Source organism: Colobus angolensis, unplaced genomic scaffold (assembly GCF_000951035.1).
Source record: "Colobus angolensis palliatus isolate OR3802 unplaced genomic scaffold, Cang.pa_1.0 Scaffold14, whole genome shotgun sequence".
In the NCBI taxonomy this organism is placed as follows: domain Eukaryota; kingdom Metazoa; phylum Chordata; class Mammalia; order Primates; family Cercopithecidae; genus Colobus; species Colobus angolensis.
Window position 1 is genome coordinate 2,218,954 of NW_012114488.1, and position 19,784 is coordinate 2,238,737.

The window sequence follows — 19,784 nt, forward strand, 5'->3', positions numbered from 1 at the left end:
ACCCTGTGTTGGCTGGGCCTGGTGGCTCACACTTGTAATCCCAGTACTTTGGCAGGCCAAGGCAGGCAGATCACTTGAGACCAGGAGTTCAAGACCAGCCTGGCCAATATGGTGAAATCCTGTCTCTACTAAAAATACACAAAATAGTTGGGCATGGTGGCACATGCCTGTAATCCCAGCTATTTAGGAGGCTGAGGCATGAGAATTGCTTGAACCTGGGAGGTGGAGGTTGCAGTGAGCTGAGATTGTGCTACTGCACTGCAGCCTGGGCAACAGAGCAGACTCTGACTCAAAAAAAAAAATACCTTGTGTTGTATATTCTTATGGTGAACAGAAGGAACAGAATGAATGTGAGCCTCCAAAGGTCATTTTCTTGCCTAACTGAAGGTTTAGATGAGAAGCAGAGCTGGTGGCCTCTTTATTTCCTTACCTTTTTTTTTTTTAATACTTTAACTCCTAGGGTACATGTTCAGAATGTGCAGTTTTTTTTACATAGGTGTACATGTGCTGTGGTGGTTTGCTGCACCTATCAACCCATCCCCTACATTAGGTATTTCTCCTAATGCTCTCCCTTCGCTTGTCCCCCATCCCCTGACAGGCCCTGGTTTATGATGTTCCCCTCCCTGTGTCCGTGGATTCTCATTGTTCAACTCCCACTTATGAGTGAGAACATGGCGGTGTTTGGTTTTCTGTTCTTGTGTTAGTTTGCTGAGAATGATGGTTTCCAGGTTCATCCATGTCCCCGCAAAGGTCATGAACTCATCCTTTTTTTTTTTGGCTGCATAGTATTCCAAGGTATGTGTGGAGAAATAGGAAAGCTTTTACACTGTTGGTGGGAGTGTAAATTAGTTCAACCATTGTGGAAGACAGTATGGCAATTCCTCAAGGATCTAGAACTAGAAATACCATTTGACCTAGTCATCCCATTACTGGCTATATTTCCAAAGGGTTATATATCATTCTGTAAAGACACATGCACATATGTGTTTATTGGGGCACTATTTGCAATAGCAAAGACTTGGAACCCACCCAAATGCCCATCAATGATAGACTGGATAAAGAAAATGTGGCACATATTTCCTGATTCTTGACTCCTGTGCTATTACTTCTCTGATGAGATTAGAGGAAACATGAAGATGAATACAAGGTAGAAAGAACATTCCTTTTTTGAGATATTAGAGAAGAGCTAGCTTAAGCCATTCAAATCATGGTTGTTTTTTCTTAGATTCTACCATGATCCTACTAGGTATTCGAGTGTGCCTTACCCTTGCACCAAGGAGGAAATCCACATCACAGGGGAGGAAAGAGAGAAAAAGAAAAGCCACAACTACACAAAGAAAAATAAACAGTTGTGCCTCTCAAGTAAAGTATGAAAAGAGAGAGAATAATTGAACAAAAGATAATCCAGACAAATAATTCCAGGTAGATGGCTGACCCACTGATTTGTTTATTCATGGAAATCTTGCAGAGTGTCTACTAGAGATCAGGTATTTCCTTAGTGTCTAAAACAGACAAGGACCCTTCGTTCATGGAAGTTACATTTTAGTGGGATGGGAGGAACAATAAACAAGTAAATGTGTAGCTGAATAATATAATTTCTTCCAGTTGTTAACATTATTAAGAAAAAAAAAATATGACCTGAGAGCGGTGGCTCACACCTGTAATCCCAACACTCTGGGAGGCCTGAGGCTTGAGCCCAGGAGTTTGAGGTGGCAGTGAGCTATGATTGTGCCACTGCACTCCAACCTGGGTGACAGAGTAAGATCCTGTCTCTAAAAAAATAGAAATAAAAATAAATAAGTAAAAATCAAATAAAATATGGTGTTGTGGTAGTGAATGGAGGGAGCTGAATTGAGTCTGACCAAATCTTTGGATCACCATCCAACAAATACTGACAAATTTGGTGTCTATCATGTAGTAGGCATTGATCCCATTGATCACTGCCTTTTTCACCAAAAGCCCTTTCCCTGATTTTCTGTCTAAGTTCTATCTTGTCTCTGTGACACTATCTGGGTACTGTACTCTTTAGTCTCTGCCTACAGGCTGACACATATGACTAGTGTCTATACATTAAGACTGCTGGATCAGGTGAAATCATATAAGATCATATACAGGAAACTTTTATAAAATATATTCAACAGCTATTTATTGTACACCTTCTATATGGCAGACAAACATTAGTGAATAACACACACAGATACACACACACCCTGCTTGTGGTGTTTACGATTAAGGATAGAATATAATTATTCTTTTTTTTCCTTACAAAAAGGCAAACTTAAGGCTAGAATTTCTGTAACGAAGCCATTTTAATTTGTGTTCTATTATATTGAGATGTCAAATATTTGCTAAACAAATACTGCATTATATTTATTTAGAGGCATTTTCACCTGATGTTCCTACACCTTGCATAATTGCTTTATTTTGAATCAGGTTTGGTCACTAAGCAAAGTGAGGTTCCTATTTTGACTTGATTGTTTAGTATTTTGTATTTCTAGCCTTCTGGCTTATCCTACAATTTTATTTTGCAAAGAATTTGTCTATTTTTGAAGTTATTTGTTATAGTATAAGCAGACATAAAACTATAACTTCTATATGCCTTATGGTTCAATCTGCTACCTCAAAACAGCTAGGTGAGTCTATTTATCTTTCCTACTTTCTAATGTATTTTAGCAGACTAAGGAATATTGGTTGAAGATGCAGAAACATACATCTTATGAGAAAATGGGTCAGCTTAACATCTTCAACTTTGAAATGGGAGTGTGGCCCAAAACATTCACAGCGATAAAATTATTCCTTAACTTACAATGATTAATGAGAAGATGGTGCCTCTTTACCTGAGCTAAATTCTACAGACGACAGAGCAAATAGGAGAGAAGAAATACAACTTGCTCTGAGTTTTTTCATGACCGTAGTGAAGGTTAAAATAACAGGAAACTGATGAGTCATACAATGTCTATTTTCCCTTAGGGGAAAAGACCTCACTTCACTACTGTATTAGTCCGTTTTCATGCTGCTGATGAAGACACACCTGAGACTGGGTAACTTATAAAGAAAAAGAGGTTTAATGGACTCACGGTTCCGCATCGCTGGGGAGGCCTCACAATCATGGTGAAAGACAAAAGGCACCTGGCTCAGACAAGAAAGAATGAGAGCCAAAAGAAAGCGGAAATCCCTTATAAAATCATCAGATCTCGTGAGACTTACTCACTATCACAAGGACGGTATGGGGGAAACCGCCCCCATGATTCACTCGTCTCCCACTGGGTCCCTCCCACAACACATGGGAATTAAGGAAGCTACAATTCAAGATGAGATTTGAGTGGGGCACAGCCAAACCGTATCAACTACCAACCTGCACACTCCCACAGGCAAGTGAACTGCATTCAAGGTGTCCAGGCAAATGATATTCAGGGAGAAAATGGAATTGTTTTTAAAAATGTACCCTATAATGTGTGCTCACAATTTTTTTGCGGTGAGAGTAAAGTAGTAAAATTAACTCTGCATTCTAGGATTTCCTTCAAAAGTGGCCAGCTCCCGTAATTCTATGAGAACAAATTTTTAAATTAGAAAAAGGAAGCAGAGAAAAATAACTAAAAAATGTCAGATACAAGAGTTAACACAGGAAAATAAAAAAGAAAATATTAAAAGAAAGTATGACTCAAATCCCCCATGGTTCCCCTACCAGTTCAACTAAAGTAAATGACGAACTATTGTGAAATTCTTCCTCATCTATTTTTTTAAATGACTGACACACTCATGATAATATCTTGAAGAGAACCTTTTGAGATTGGGAGAAACTATTTTTGTGGAAATCACATTGGGACCTGGCATTTTCAGATTCTGGCTGTGATGCTGCCTGGCCTCTAGAAAAGGGCAAATGAGTGACTGTCAAAAAAAGAGAATCAGTGAAAAATGACTGGGTGGTAGTGACGTAAGATAGAAACATAGAAAAAAGATGAGCAGAAAAATAAATCTGACGAGGCTTTTTATTTTAGACAATAGTACTTTTATGTAGTGTTTTTTATTTTTTATTTTATTGTTTTTTTTAATTTTAGAAATGTCATTTTCTAATCCTACGTGTCAAGATAGATGGCTATGTGTTGTTTTACTAGCTGGGCGTGGTGGCATGTGCTTGTAGTCCCAGCTACTCAGGAGGCTGAGGCAGGAGAACTGCTTGAACCTGGGAGGCGGAGGTTGCAGTGAGGCAGAGGCTGCAGTGAGTTGAGATTGTGCCACTGCACTCCAGCCTGGGTGACGGAGTGAGACTCGGTCTCAAAAAAAAAACGGAAAAAAGAAAAAGATAGACTGCTGTGTGTTGTTTTCTGCTTAGCTTATCCAGAACAATCAGGCAGGTGTATGCAAGAATATTTTCCTCTTTTTTTGTGTGCCATCAAATCTATTTTCTATCATCAAGAGACTGTTCAACCCAAGGCACCTCTGACAGGCAGATATATAATTACAAAACATTATGTTTTAGCCTCCATAACATTAGTTTTGCTGATACCTCTACTACTGTGATAACCACTATATTGAAAAAGCACGGATTATGCCTGAGGACAGAGTTGTTGCTTCAGCAACTTGAGTTGGAAATTAATCAATCTGAGATTCTGTGAAATTTAATTCAGAAATCGCTGGCTTTAAATTTGAATTTTGCTTTTGTTTTCAGGGGGCACCAAATGAATTTATTATACTCAAGGACAATAATTAACCCTTGCCTGTCAAAGAAGGAAAGTTCTGTTTCATTAACAGACCCAAGAGAGGAAGCTCTCTGAACTTGCTTTAACATCCAGTTGGTAGAGTCAGGATTCAGCAGAGAAACATCTGGGCTGCAAAGGGATTGGCGGCTTTCCTCCAAGGGACTAAAACACTGCTTATTGTAAAGATTTCTATTATATTAGGGTCAAGGAGAATTGAAAAAGAAGAGGAAGGAATCCATTTTGGGCAGCCAGATTTTATTTCTCCTGTGGGCACATATGATGCTTGGGAATTATTATGTTAAGCATAAACTTAATAAATGTTTTTTTCCAGTTCTCCCCATCATAATTATATAGGCAAGTGAAAGGGTGCATGTTCACTCAAGGGTATTGGGTTTTAGATTAAAGTGCTCTATCTTCCAACAATTCAAAAGACACTGCTGGACCAAACTCATTTCTATGAGAACATAGCAATGGGTTAAGGCAAATGGCAGTTTCAATGTTTTTCTCTTCCCTTCATTTTCTGGTCTGCTAGTGTAATGATGTCGGAGTACCTTAGTTAATGCTGTCCAATAGAACTTTCTGCGATGATGGAGATATTCTGTACCTCCATAGTCCACTATGGTAGCCACTCATCACATGTGGCTACTGAGTGTTTGAAATGTGTCTAGTGAGACTAAGAAATACATTTTAAATTTTATTTAATTTTAGCTGATTTAAATTTGAATAACTTAATGTGGCTAAATGCTATAGCACTGACAGAAAGATCTGAAGGGTGGAATAAAACCATTAATGACACACTGGTCTACACTGATTAGGCTTCTTCGATACTAACATTAGAATTATTAAAATGTCACGTAATATCACTTCACAAAAATAAATTTGCTTTGCCTTTTACTTTTTAAACCAAGAGAGGAACATGTATTTTCAGATCAGATGAGCGGTTCAGTGAATATGCTTTCATGAACAATTTTACTTCTCCTATTTGGCATAGGAAATTGATCTCTGAGTCAAGTAAAGGGAACTCTTTGCTCCTGGAGAAGACAGATCATGACACTCAGTGGTAATTGAACATGAATTGTCTGCAAGTTGCAATATCTCAGTTTTGTTCGGGATTAGATTTGCTTTCTTCAACAGGAGAGAACTGTCACTATTAGGTGAAGGTTATCAGGTGAAGTGTTCAGGCGCTCTGAACGTTTTGTGTTACAATTTTGTTTGTGTAACAAAGGATGGACTTTTTGTATTGCAGTTGTAGTCAATAGTAGATGTTTAATACTTTTTTCCCTAATTATTATTATAGTGAATTCTGTTATGTGATCTTTTGCATTCACATGTTAACTACGTTATGAGAGACAAAACATAAGCTCACATCAAGAACCAGAAATTTCTCTCTTTTAGGATGACAGATAGAACATACCCTATCTTAATCTCGTATAGATGCCAACACTTTTTCATAATAGGTAATTTACAGCATGCCAACAAGATATGCAAATATAAACGTGAGCTACAGTAATGAATTTCTATTCCTGTGAACTTTCATTATGCACCATGGAGGCATTATCTAGGTGTTAAAGTTTTCATTCCGTAATGCATGAAAGTTGCATTTATATAACAATGATGGCGAAATATTAGCCTTGTGGTGGCTAACAATTTGGCCTTCTTATCTCAATATTCACTGTCATCCTTATTCCTCCTGTTTCCAAAGAAGACACTGTCAGTGGTGTACTGGAGTGTTCACGACGGTTGACCAGAGCTGACTGCATACTTTTTATCAACTCCATGTTCAGTGATACCACGATGGGATCTTGAAATTGGCCACGTTGCGAGTATGTAGACCAAGAAATTGTCAAATGCTACAGATCAAAGCTGGTTTATTTTAGGAGAGATGATTGTTAAACACTTACCAGCATACTACTGGATACAGAGGTGACCAGCTCTGTCCTAATTATAATGGTGAGGACAGAAATAGCAGGGACAGGAGATCAGGGAGCTTTTTCTTTTCTAATCCTGTCCTCCCAGTTCCACTGAAAATGTTCTGTTTGTCAGTCAGGTAGAAATAAAGTCTGAGTCAAAATGTTCCACAGTTGTCTGTACAGCCTTGATGGTAAGCTTTAAATAATTATTTAGGCCATGTATGGTGGCTCAAGCCTGTAATCCCAGCATTTTAGGAGAACAGGTTGAGCCCAGGAGTTCTAGAACAGCATGGGCAGCATAGCAAGACCTTGTCTCTACAAAAATAAAAAAAGTTAGCTCAACCTGGTGGTGTGTGCCTGTAGTTCAAGCTACTTGGGAGGCTAGGGCAGGAGGATCACTTGAGCCCAGGAGTTTGAGTCTGTAATGAGCCCTGATCCTGCCACTGCACTCCAGCCTGGGTAGCAGAGTGAGACCCTGTCTCAAAAAAGTTAATTAAAAGACAATCATTTGTAAGCCTCATATAAATAGAACCCGCACTGCGAAGAGTTTAAAGGAATTTGTAATGAAAGTTGGAGCATCCCAAAGCTGCAGCCAAGCCTTGTCAGTGACCCATCTTATTTGGGACCCTGTAGAAATTACAAGCATTGCCAAATCCTTTCATGTTAATGGAGAACGTTGAGATGCAGAACTTAAACATGACTTTGTACTATAGCCATGCGAAGTAAACCCTGTGTGAGTTTATGGTGGGGTTTGACAACACATAGAAAAAAATATGCACCCTTTTCAATCCTAAAAGTAGGTTCAAGTTCGTTATACTGTTTGTGGGGCTAAGGGCTTCTTTCTATTTGGTATAGCTCACTACTGCCTTTAATTTTAGTCTTAATTCTGGGTCCATGTTTTTCTATCATTATACTTTCCTTCATTTCCACAGACTTCAATCTCATCTTGACTTAGGTAATGAAAAGTGGATGAAGCTGGGAAGACTGAGGGACTCTAGGAAATTTAATGGATAGATTATGAATATTTACGAATTATTTCACATCCTCGCTTCTATTTCTTCCTTGTCAACTTTCTTCTACAAATATTTTACTAAGGTAGAAAGACCAATCAACTTCAATATATGAAATATGTAAAATGCTGTCAGCCTAAAGAATTGCCCTCTGATAACATTACTTTTAGAGATGTTTCTAGACAAGGCGAGTAAAATTGCACTCAAGATGTCTACTAAGAATGAGTTGTTATAGTAATACTTTTTACTAAAGGAACTTATTTTTTTTCTCCTCTTTCCTCGTTTTGAACTTTGTCCCACTTACTAAGCTCTCTTGTGTTGTATTAGCATTCTCCTTCTCCTAATTAAATAAAAAAATCCCTCAAAACTCATGTTCTTCAGAATATTTGGAGAGAGGTATCAGGAAAACTTCTTTACCTTACCTGAATAAATTCCAGAAAGATCTCACTCCCAGTGCTGTCCATTGAGAGCATTCCTAACATACTTCAGTAGTTCCCATTCTGAGCTCTACAACTGTGGACAGTCATACAGTTTAAGAGAATTTGGGGGTGACAGTGTGTTCAGGGAGATGCAGTGCCAAATTCTGAAAGCTGATTGCTTCGTTAGGGAGACTGGGAATGTTGGCAGCACGGAAATAACTTTTCTTTTGGAAGGTTTGCTCCTTGCAACAATAATCTCACTTCAGGTACAAATCAGCACATGGCAAAATAATAATCCTGGAATGCTGATTCTTTTGAAGCATTGGAGATAAGAGTTCACCTCCCGTTTCTCAAGTGGAAGTTCACACATTTGAGAAAGCAATCTACCTTTTGGAGAATATGGCAATAAAAACAAACAGCCCTTTTTTCAAGCAAAAATGCAAACAGTAACAAGTTTTCCTGCAGTGCTTCCTTTCAGAGCATGTCCTAAGAGACTAAAGGAAAGGCAGAAAGGAAAAGAATGAAAACAAAAATCTTTGACAACTTACAAGACTTAAATAAAAGAAACCTGAAGATGCTCCGTATAGCAAATACTCAACAGATGCATACTTACAAAACATTTCATGGTGTTCAGTTTGACTCTAGATAGGTTGACTTAGGAAGCATTAAAGGAAATGCTAATTTTTCACACAACCACACTTCTTATCCTAACATCTAAATGGTATTCAGAAATTCCTGGTGCTTGAACTCCAGTTGCTTTTTGGCTGAGTTTTTAAATTCCATAAGCCTTCTTCGTGTATCTATATTTAAGATAACCATGATACTTACTTCACAGGTTTATTTTGTCATTATTATTTACTTTTGTTATTACTTCCAAGTCACACTATGATCCTATTTACTTGTTTTCGTATCTGTTGCCATTATCTTAGCCCAGTTGTCAATCATCTCTTACCTGGAACACTGCAATAATTTCTTACTAGTCTTTCTCTTTCTCTCTTGATTTTCTCCAGTTCTTACCCTATGGCACATAAATTTATTTCTGGAAAAGAGAAGTAAAATTGTACTCAAGATGTCTACTAAGAATAAGTTATTATAGTAATACTTTTTACTAAGGAAACTTACTCATTTTTTTCTCCTCTTTCCTCATTTTGAACTTTGTTCCACTTACTAAACTCTTTTGTGTTGTACCAGAATTTTCTTTCTCCTAATTAAATTAAAAAAATCTCAAAACTCATGTTCTTCAGAATATTTGGCGAGAAGGTATCAGGAACACTCACCTTACCTAAATATATTCCAGAAATATCTCACGCCCAGTGCTGTCCATTGAGAATCTTCCTGATATACTTCAGTACTTCCCGTGCTAAGCTCTACATCTGTGCAAGTAAATTTCTGTGCAACTGGGTAAGAAATGGAGAAAATCAAGAATAAAAAAACCCAGATCAGATTATTTACTTTCTCAATTAAAATAATTCAGCATTTCCCTTTTGCTGTTAGAATAAAATCTGAATTCCTTTCACGGCCTGGAAGGATTTAAGAGATCCTGGCTCTTTTATTTTATTTTATTTTCTGTAGGTTGCCCCTTCTGCCTGCCTGGAATTTCTTTCTTTCTTTCTTCTTTTTTTTTTTAAAATCTGTCTCCAGTTCTTACTATGGGTGGCTGTTTGTTCTCTGCTGGGCCCATTCAAATGATGGTCTTCCTTACTCCTTCATCTCGCTTGTCCACACCTAGCTATTGCCAATGTAACTACCATGCTTATTTTCTTTAGCGCAGTATAAACTTACCTTTAAACATTGATTGCTTTCTTATTTGTGTTTTATTTCACCATAGGAATATAGGCTTTTCTGAGGTAAGGAAACTTGGATATCTTGATCAACATCGTATTTCCAGGGCCCAGTAACCATGTGGAATGTAGCTGTCATGTGCAATGACAACTAGGACATATTGAGAACTCACTCTGTGATAGGCCCTCTTCTAAGGGATTTAGGTGCTCAGACTCATTTGCCTCTCACAACTTGTGGGGTAGGTATTATTTTTGTCCCATTTTACAGATAGGAATTTAAATATTATAGCCAAGGTCATTTAGTTAAAAACTGTAGCCCAGGCTGGGTGTGGTGGCTCATGCCTGTAATCCCAACACTTTGGGATGCCGAGGCGGGCAGATCACGAGGCCAGGAGATTGAGACCATCCTGGCTAACACGGTGAAACCCTGTTTCTACTAAAAATACAAAAAATTAGCTGGACGTGGTGGTGGGCGCCTGTGGTCCCAGCTACTCAGGAGGCTGAGGCAGGAGAATGGCGTGAACCTGGGAGGTGGAGCTTGCAGTGAGCCGAGATCATGCCACTGCACTCCAGCCTGGGCAACAGAGCGAGACTCCATCTCAAAAAAAAAAAAAAAAAAAGGTAACCCAAAGGAGATTAGCTGCAGAGTTCAACTCTATACTTGTTTTTTGAATCCTAATTAATATTTGTTGAATAAGTCACTGTTTAGTGAATTGTACATGCCTCACATTCTAACAAGTGTTAAAAAATTAAAGCTATTATTCATATTATTTTATCAATATTGGAACCTTTTATTCTTATTGGCACGCTGTCTGAAAGCTGTTGTGATCAGGGGATAAGTTAAAGCTGTTAGAAAGTTGTACATGTTGATGACCAGACTGTGAAAGTTCTCCCAAGTTAGCTATCTATTTATAATAATTCCGTGGCAGACCTACCTAGAGTCAAATCAGCTGATTTTGCTTAAGGCTATGTCATACAGCCTTGTGAAATGTGAGTCTTCATTTTAAATTTGAGAATCTAATACTACTTGATGTTTCACAAATCTTATTTATAATCAATGTTACACTTCTATGGAAGCTATAAAACATATTTCAGTGACTGGAAGCCATTCAAAAGATTATCTAGAGATTTAGTACTCTTAAATTGGAAGCAGAATAAGTTCAGGGGTTGAGCAACAGAGGGGAAACTCCAGGGCTCAGTCTTCATTTGATCCCCACCACACTATCTTTTGTTGGTCTTTGCTCACGTCGATCAAATTTGACCTTTAATAAGAGACTTAAAACAACAAAAGGAGGTGAATACTCATTCATAGTTTAAGTTGTTGCCTTAATTTGGACTAACAACACATCCACAAAAGACTGGTTAATATGCTGGAGATATGAAGCATGTTTGGACAGAATTCTGTTCGCAGAGTAGTGGGGTTTCTCACCTTTACTCTAAGGATTAGATAGGAAGTCCTGATCGTCTTGTCTCACGGAACTATTATGAAGATTTGAAAATAATAATACATGTAAGAAATTTGTGCAGTGCCAGACATATAGTAAATGATATATTTTTTCCAAATCGCCCCCCACGACCACTTTTTTTTGAGAGACATTCTCGCTCTGTTGCCCAGCCTGGAGTACAGTGGCATAGTCACAGCCCACTGCAGCCTCAACTTCCCGGACTGAAGTGATCCTCCCACCTCAGCCTCCCAAGTAGCTGGGACTGCAGATGCCTGTTACCATGCCCAGCTAATTTTTGTTTTTTTATTTTTTATTTTGTAGAGACAGGGTTTTGCCTTGTTGCCTTGGTTGGTCTTGAACTCCTAGGCTCAAACAATCCACTTGCCTCAGCCTCCCAAAATGCTGTGATTACAGGCATGAGTCACCCCACCTAGCCAAAAATATCATGAGAACTTTTTTTCTTTTTTTTAAATTTGAGACTTCCTGGAAAACTAAACAAATGTGTGAATGTGTAGAGAATGACTCACTCTTATCAGTTTCTGCAGTACTACACAGGGTTGATTTATATATGTCAAGGCAGATAATATAAGTCTTACAAAACATGGCACAGTAACGACTCAAAGGACAGAAGCCCGAAGTAGGTACAGACTGGGCCTTCCTCTCTGAAGGGGCCTGGATCCATCACAGACAAATTCCTACCTATTCCTTTTCCCGCTGGGATGCACTGTGGTTTCTGAGAGGCACTAACAACGTGTGCAAGACATAAGAGCTCAGAGGCAGTTGTTTAGGACTTGTTAGTTATCACTAGCTGCCATAACAAATGGCCATAAGTTTAGTGGCCTAAAACAACAATGTTTATGATCTCACAGTTCTTTAGGCTGGACATTTGGTAGGCTCAGCTGGTTTATCTGCTGTGGATGGCACAAAACTGCAAACTGAAAGCTATGGGGGAGAATCTGCTTTTAGGCTTATTCAGGTTTTAGCAGAATTCAGTCCTAGGTGGTTGTAGGACTGAAGTTTCTGTTTTCTTGCTGGCTTTCAGCCAGGAGTCATTCTCAGCTTTTCACAGCTGCCCATGTTTCTTGACTTATGTACCTCTGTGTCTTCAAAGCCATTTCCAACAGGTTGATGTCATGCTTCCTCTCTCCTGCCTGCTGTTCTGCTGCATCTTTCTGTCTTCCTGCAGCCAGCAGAAGTTATCCATTTTTAAGATTCATGTGATTAGATTGGTCCACTAGGACAGTTCAGGATTATCTCCCTCTCTCATCCTGATTGCACTGGCAAAGTCCTTTCTGCCAGGTGTATTAGTCCGTTTTCACACTGCTATAAAGATACTACCTGAGACTGGGTAATTTAAAAAGAAAAGAAGTTTAATTGCCTCACAGTTGCACATGGCTGGGGAGGCCTCAAGAAACTTATAATCATGGTGGAAAGTGAAGGTAAGCAAGGCACGTCTTACATGGGCAGGAGAGAGAAAGAGCACAGGGGAAATCGCCAGTTTTAAAACCATCAGATCTCAGCCTAGTGTGGTGGCTCACACCTGTAATCCCAGCACTATGGGAGGCCCACGCAGGTGGATGGGTTGAACCAGGAGATCAAGACCAGCCTAGCCAACATTGTGAAACCCCATCTCTATTAAAAATTCAAAAAGTAGCCGGCCATGGTGACCTGTGCCTGTGATCCCAACTACTCGGGAGGCTGAGACAGGAGAATTGCTTGAACCCAGGAGGTGGAGGTTCAGTGAGCTGAGATTGTGCCACTGCACTCCAGCCTGGGTGACAGAGTGTAACTGTTTCAAAACGAACAAACAAACAAACAAGTAAGCAAATGAATCAACCCATCAAATCTCCTGAGATCTCCCTCACTATCCTGAGAACAGCATGGGAGAAACTACCTTCATGATCCAGTCACCTCCCACCAAGTCCCTCCCTCCACATGTGGGGATTACAATTCAAGGTGAGGTTTGGTTGGGGACATAGAACCAAACCATATCACCAGCTGAGGTAATATTTAGGGGTTCTGATGATTCTTGCTGTATTCTTACACAGCCTTTCATCTGGGCTACACAGAGAGCAAGCAAGCTCTCTGATGTCTCTTCTTTTTTTTTTTTTTTGGGACCGTGTCTCGTTCTGTCACCCAGGCTGGAGTGCAGTGGTGTGATCTCGGCTTATTGCAGCCTACGCCTCCCTGGTTCAAGTGATTCTTCTGCCTCAGGGTCCCGAGGAGCTGGGACTACAGGCATGTGCCACCACGCCCAGCTAATTTTTGTATTTTTAGTAGAGATGGGGTTTCATCATGTTGGCCAGGATGATCTCGATCTCTTGACCTCGTGGTCTGCTCACCTTGACCTCCCAAAGTGCTGGGATTATGATGTCTCTTCTTATAAGGACTCTATTCCTATGTATCAGGGTATCACTTGTGTGACCTTATTAAGCTTAATTACTTCCTTACAGACCCCATCTCCAAATACAGACTCACTGGGGGTTAGGACTTCACCATATGGATTTTGGGAGGGACATGAATATTCAGTTCATAACATGGATGTTGAATGGGCAATGGAAAAATAAGCCTGGAATTTGGGAGAGATGTCCAGACTGGAGATATAAATTGTACATTTGGGGGTTATCTGCAGGTACATGAGAATTATAAACATGAGACAGATGAGATTGTCAAGGAAAGAAATGCAGATAGAGATGGGAATAAACACTGAGGCCAGAGGTTTTACAGTAGGTTTAAGAGAGAAATTGGAGACCAGGGATAAAGATGTCTCTTGAGGAGCTTTGGCACAAAGGAAAGCAAAGCAATGTGGTGCTATCTAGTGAAAGAAATGACATCAAGATTTATTTTTAAAGATTGAGCATTAATAGAATATAAACTGATAGAAATAATCCAGTAGTGAGGAAAAATTGATGGTGTAGCAAAGAGAGGAAGGAATCATCTAAGTGCTATCCTCATATAAGTTAAAGGGGATGGGCTATAGTGTACAAGTCCAATAAGCCTCTTTGGAAAGGAAAGGGAACCGTTAATCTCAGGGAAAAGTTGGGAAGACAGAATGGGTAAAGATGGTGGTAGGAGGATCCATAGATTGTGAGAGTTCTTTTCTGATGGAATAAAGTAGGAAGCCAGATTGTCTGCTGAGAATGAAATGAGGAAAAATTGTTGAAGGTATGATGATGGAGAGAAGATGGGAGATAGTCATCTTGAGAGAGTGGAGTATGAATGGGCAAGAGAAAGTATAATATGATTTCCAGAAAGCATGAAAGGCTTGGTTCATGGTCATGAATATAAAGCAACTTAAATGTGGGTTTTTCTTTATCTAGATTCATCCACCCAAGTGCGGGTGAGAGAGTAGGCAGAGAGTTGGATTTAACTGGTATGTGATTTTTGCCAGAGAAAGACAAGGAAAAAGAGGAGTAAAGTCATTGAAGGTGTATGCAACAGTTTGTTGATAATAATTGCTGGTGGAATTTTGCCTGAGTAAAGAGGGTGCAGTGGCTCATGCCTGTAATAAAGAGGGCACAGTGGCTCATGCCTGTAACCCCAGCAATTTGGGAGGCCAAGGCAGAAGGATTGCTTGTGCCCAGGAGTTCGAGACCATTCTGGGAAATATCACGTGACCTTGTCTCAATAAACAATAATAATAATAACAGGGACGTAGAATGTAGAGGATGTTTCAAAATATCATGGTGGTAATTATAATGGATTGGAAGTGCTGGTGAAGTCTAAGGATTGTGTGAATTGAGGTGCTATAGGAAGTGAACTAGAAAGACGCAAGGTGATAATAAAAGAGTAGGACTCTTGACATTGAGATTATAAAGAAAATGCCATTATTGCTAGTGACAAAGTCTGAAATGGCCATGGGAACTTATAGGTTGTGTGTGTGTGTGTGTGTGCATGCATGTTTTAATATGCTCTGTGGAAAGAAAGAGTAGTACTGTATCACCATAGCAGGGGGTATTGAACCTATGTAGAATTTCTAGAAGGTAGGTAGTAAGAAATAGTTCACGATCCCCCCTCATCTCTATTAAAATATGGCTTTGATGACTGGTAATGATTTTTTAAGAGTTTAATATCAGAAAGTGATTCATGGTTGATGACGGCAGTTCCCAATCTGTAAAAATGCAGAACTTTGAAAAGTGTCTTCATCTCAAGTAACTTTGATATATATATGCATATATATATTTTTCTTTTTTTCAGAGTTTTGAAATCTGTGGTCACTGTGCAGCTCACTGCTCATCTGGAACCTACTCAATTCATAGACATTTTCAATCTGGTTTCTAGGCAGTTCTCTTTGCAATGAAGCAGCACCTCCATGAATACAAAATGATTTATGGATAAACTAGAACTATAGCTTTTCTGCTCTTCTTCTGACCTTTTAGAGTCAAAATGCAAAATCCAATATCACAGACGACAAATTTTTACAGGATCACAGCGTGACCTGGAATTACTTTCATTGCACGTAAGTAGTTGCACTCTGATCTAGAAAATCGTAGCTTATTCAGATCAATGGCTTTTCATTATTTCTTGCTTGATATTATAGGTTTAAGTTCAACTTTAAATATATCTCATTTGTTAGAAAGGTGTGGGTCTCTAATGTGTGCTGATGACTTTTAATATTACTTCAATACTCTTTTCGTTTCACTGAAATATGTTTGTAGTAATCATATTGTTCAGACAAGAGAACAAGGTCTGAGGCACAAGTTGATTCAATTATCTGCAACCTCTTGCTGATGGCATTTCACTTAAAAATGTTTTTAGTTGTTTATTTGCATTTTTATATATTTATATTCATTCCAGGTTACATAAAATAAGTAAGGCAGCTTATGACACTCTGTATTTGTTACGGAAACTTTTTTGCCTTCTTTTTCCATTAAATCCCCATCAGTGCTTATTTGACAGCTAAGTTTAGACAGACTTCTCCACTCCTTAATTGTACTAGCAAATAGAATTCCTTGCTTCTTGAGGCTTCTAACACAAGTTCTGGACTCATGATTTTAACTTTCTTTTTGGTCCTTAGCATTTAGTGCCAGCCAGGCTAAACTTGGCAAGAATACTCCACAGGTAAAAGTGGTACCACATTTATATTTATTTATGCCATCATGTAATATGTGAGACTGAATATGAATAAGTACTGGAATGAGCAAATCAGGTAAGCCAAGTGATACAGGCATTTAATAGAGAATTAGGATTTGGCAGGGATGTTTCTTTGTTTCTATTTGTTTTGAGAGGATATTTAATTTTCAGGGTCTTCTCAAATCCTAAATATCAGAAGCTAGAAAGTCTTTCTTTGGACTTGGAAACTCTGTATACTCTTCTTGATGACAGTTCCAAGCGCTTTTACAACTTTTTGACCAGATTTCTGGTTTTGGTCTCAAAAAGCAGAAGGGTGGGAAAGAAAAGAATACAGTATATCAAAGAAAAATTTTAACTTTTTTTTCTTTTGAGAAGGTTAGTATTAGCTTCTATATGAAGGTTTCAGACTCCTTAAACTTCTCAAATACTTTCTCCATTAACCACTCATCGTGCGATATTTTCCCCAGTAACTTTCTCTTCAATGGTTTAAAGCTTTATTCACAGTTCAAATACAAATGCCTGTAATTCACCTACCCAATTATTTCAGGCAAGTGTTACATGCTTGGCAACTCCCAGTTCTCAGGGCAGGTTTTATAAGAGATCTAGTAGGAAGGGTGATGATGGTGGAAACCACTCATTCTCACTTTCTTACAATCAGACTTTCTCCTCAGTTGTACTCATCATATTCATGCCTGATTCTCTCTCTTATTCCCCCCTCTTTTCTTTCTTCCTTTTTTTCCCTCACTCTTTCCTTTTCCTTTCTTTCTCCTTTCTGCGTTTCCAGACTAAAAATTCCTGTTGAACTAATTCAGTCATGAATTTCAGAAAAAAATTACAGGATATGTCTCAGTTTTTTGTTTTTGGTTTTGTTTTTTTTTTTGAGACGGAGTCTTGCTTTTTATAAGTAGAAAACTAATGATATATTTCTAAGATTATTGATTTAATTTGAAAACAGTTTTTTAAAAGAAAGTTATCTACAATATCAAGCAGTGATTTGATGATGATGATGATGATTACTATTATTGTTATCGAGATGGAGTCTCTCTGTGTTGCCCAGGCTGGAGTGCATTGGTGCGATCTCAGCTCACTGCAGCCTCTGCCTCCTGGGTTCAAGCAATTCTCCTGCCTCAGCCTCCTGAGTAGCTGGGACTACAGGCATGCGCCATCATGCCCAACTAATTTTTGTTTTTTTAGTAGAGACGGGGTTTTGTCATGTTGGCCAGGATGGCCTTAAACTCCTGGCCTCACACAGTGCTGGGATTACGGGCATGAGCCACGGTGGCTGGCCCATGTCTCAGTTTTGATAATTCTTTTTCATAATCATGTTCATTTTCTCAAACATCGTAAGCTCATTTAATTGGTGGACCCATTTTTTCCCTTGCTTTTCATGGAAATTTTCATGTGATATATAAAAATGAACTATGTTCCTTATTCCATTTACAGAATAGAACACAAGATTTACCCAGAAGGAAAAACAATTGATTTGCTTTTGCTGGATCATTATTATTTGTCTGATCTATCTACTAACTCTCTTCTAAGTGATTAATAATCTCTGTCTTTACTCTCTGCATTCATTTGTCCTCTAATTCGATATTTGGCCCCATATGTTGTTTTCTGCTATTTTTATTTATTTATTATTTTTGTTAGAGTGTTTTTGTCCCCAGTTTCTCTTTTTTTTTTTTTTAAAAAAACTTCACAATCTTGTTTTTTTTCCCTTCATTCTGTTGTCTTATCCTTTCAGTGAGTGTCTCATTTTATTGATTTCACATTGCCCATCAGTTCTTCTAAAATACAAATGACTCATTGTGGAGACTTTCTCCCACTATCCTTTAAGTAGTATTTAATTCCGTTTAATTGAGTCTTCCTTTTTGTTCCTTGTCTTTAAAACACATTTTGCTTATTTTTTATTTTTATTTAATTTGATTGAAATTTAAAAATAAAATAATTATTATTCTCTTGTAACTAGAAAAAACTACGGAGGTATATAAAGAATTTTTTTGTCCCCCCAACCTCAAGGTTACTATTGCTGATAGTTTCATATACATATTTCCACATTTTTCTCTGTGCTATTAAACATACATATTAATACATATTAATATCCATGCACACATAAATACATATATAGCATAGAGATGTATGTAAATGTACACATATGTTTTTCTTTTTCTTTCAAAATTAGGATCCTACTCCATATGCTTCTTTGAATTTCAAAAAATTATTTTTAATTTTTACAGATTAAATTTTGTCATTTGTTTCTTTGAAATTTGCTTCTTTGAATTTACCTTTCAAAAATTGGCTTTCTTCAATTTAATAATCTATAATAAATACCCTTTCAAACCACTGATCTAACTCATTTTTTGAAAATAGCTGCTTAATAGTCTATTTTATAGATAGATATGCTATATTCAATTTTACTTTTTTTTGAGGCAGAGTATGGATTTTTGGGTAATGGTCTTTTGTTTTTATTACTGTACACTATATCCTTTTTTTTTTTTTTTTGCTCTAGTAGATACCAGTGTACAGATATTCTTATATACTAATACTTTTACATCTGTTGAATTTAAAAGGGGAATTACTGGGACAGAAGGTATGTGCGTTTACTTATTGGTAGATACTACTGGATTGAAAGCTCATAATAACTTTTTACTTACATCAACATTGCATCTGAGCGCCCATTTCCACATCTGTTAGCCAGTTCTAGATGTTATAAAATTTTATTTTTGCTAACATTATGGATAAAAAATGATCTCTCCTAGCTAGTTGGATTTGCATTTCTTGGGCTGGAAGTGAGAATGAGCAACTTTTCAAGTGTTTACTGGCATTTCCTCTTCCTAAATTACCCCATTATGCCCTTCCTATTTTTCTATTGAGTTGTTTATCATTTACCTCTAGATCTCTATTTGTTCCTTGGACACAATTTTTTTTTTCTGCATGTTGCATGTATTATTCACATAGTCTCTGCATTCTGCATACCTTTGAACTTTATTTATAAAATATTTTATCTTAATTTTATTTTTGTTTGTAATGTTGTGAACTCATGAAAATTGTTCTCCATAGAATTAAATATTATGCCTTAATCACATGTTCTCTCATGCAATTTGTGTTTATTTATTTATTTTTTTATTTTTGAGACAGAGTTTTGCTCTTGTTGCCCAGGGTGAAGTGCAATGGCATGGTCTCAGGTCACTGCAGCCTCCACCTCCCAGGTTCAAGCAATTCTCGTGCCTCAGCCTACCAAGTAGCTGGGATTACAGATGCCCGCCACCATGCCCTGCTAATTTTTGTATTTTTAGTAGAGACAGTGTTTCACCATGTTGGCCAGGCTGGTCTCAAACTCTTGACCTCAAGTGATTCACCTGCCTTAGTCTCCCAAAGTGCTGGGATTACAGGGCATGAGCCACCACTCCCAGCTCAGTTTTAAACTTTGTTAATTTTTCCCTGGAGTT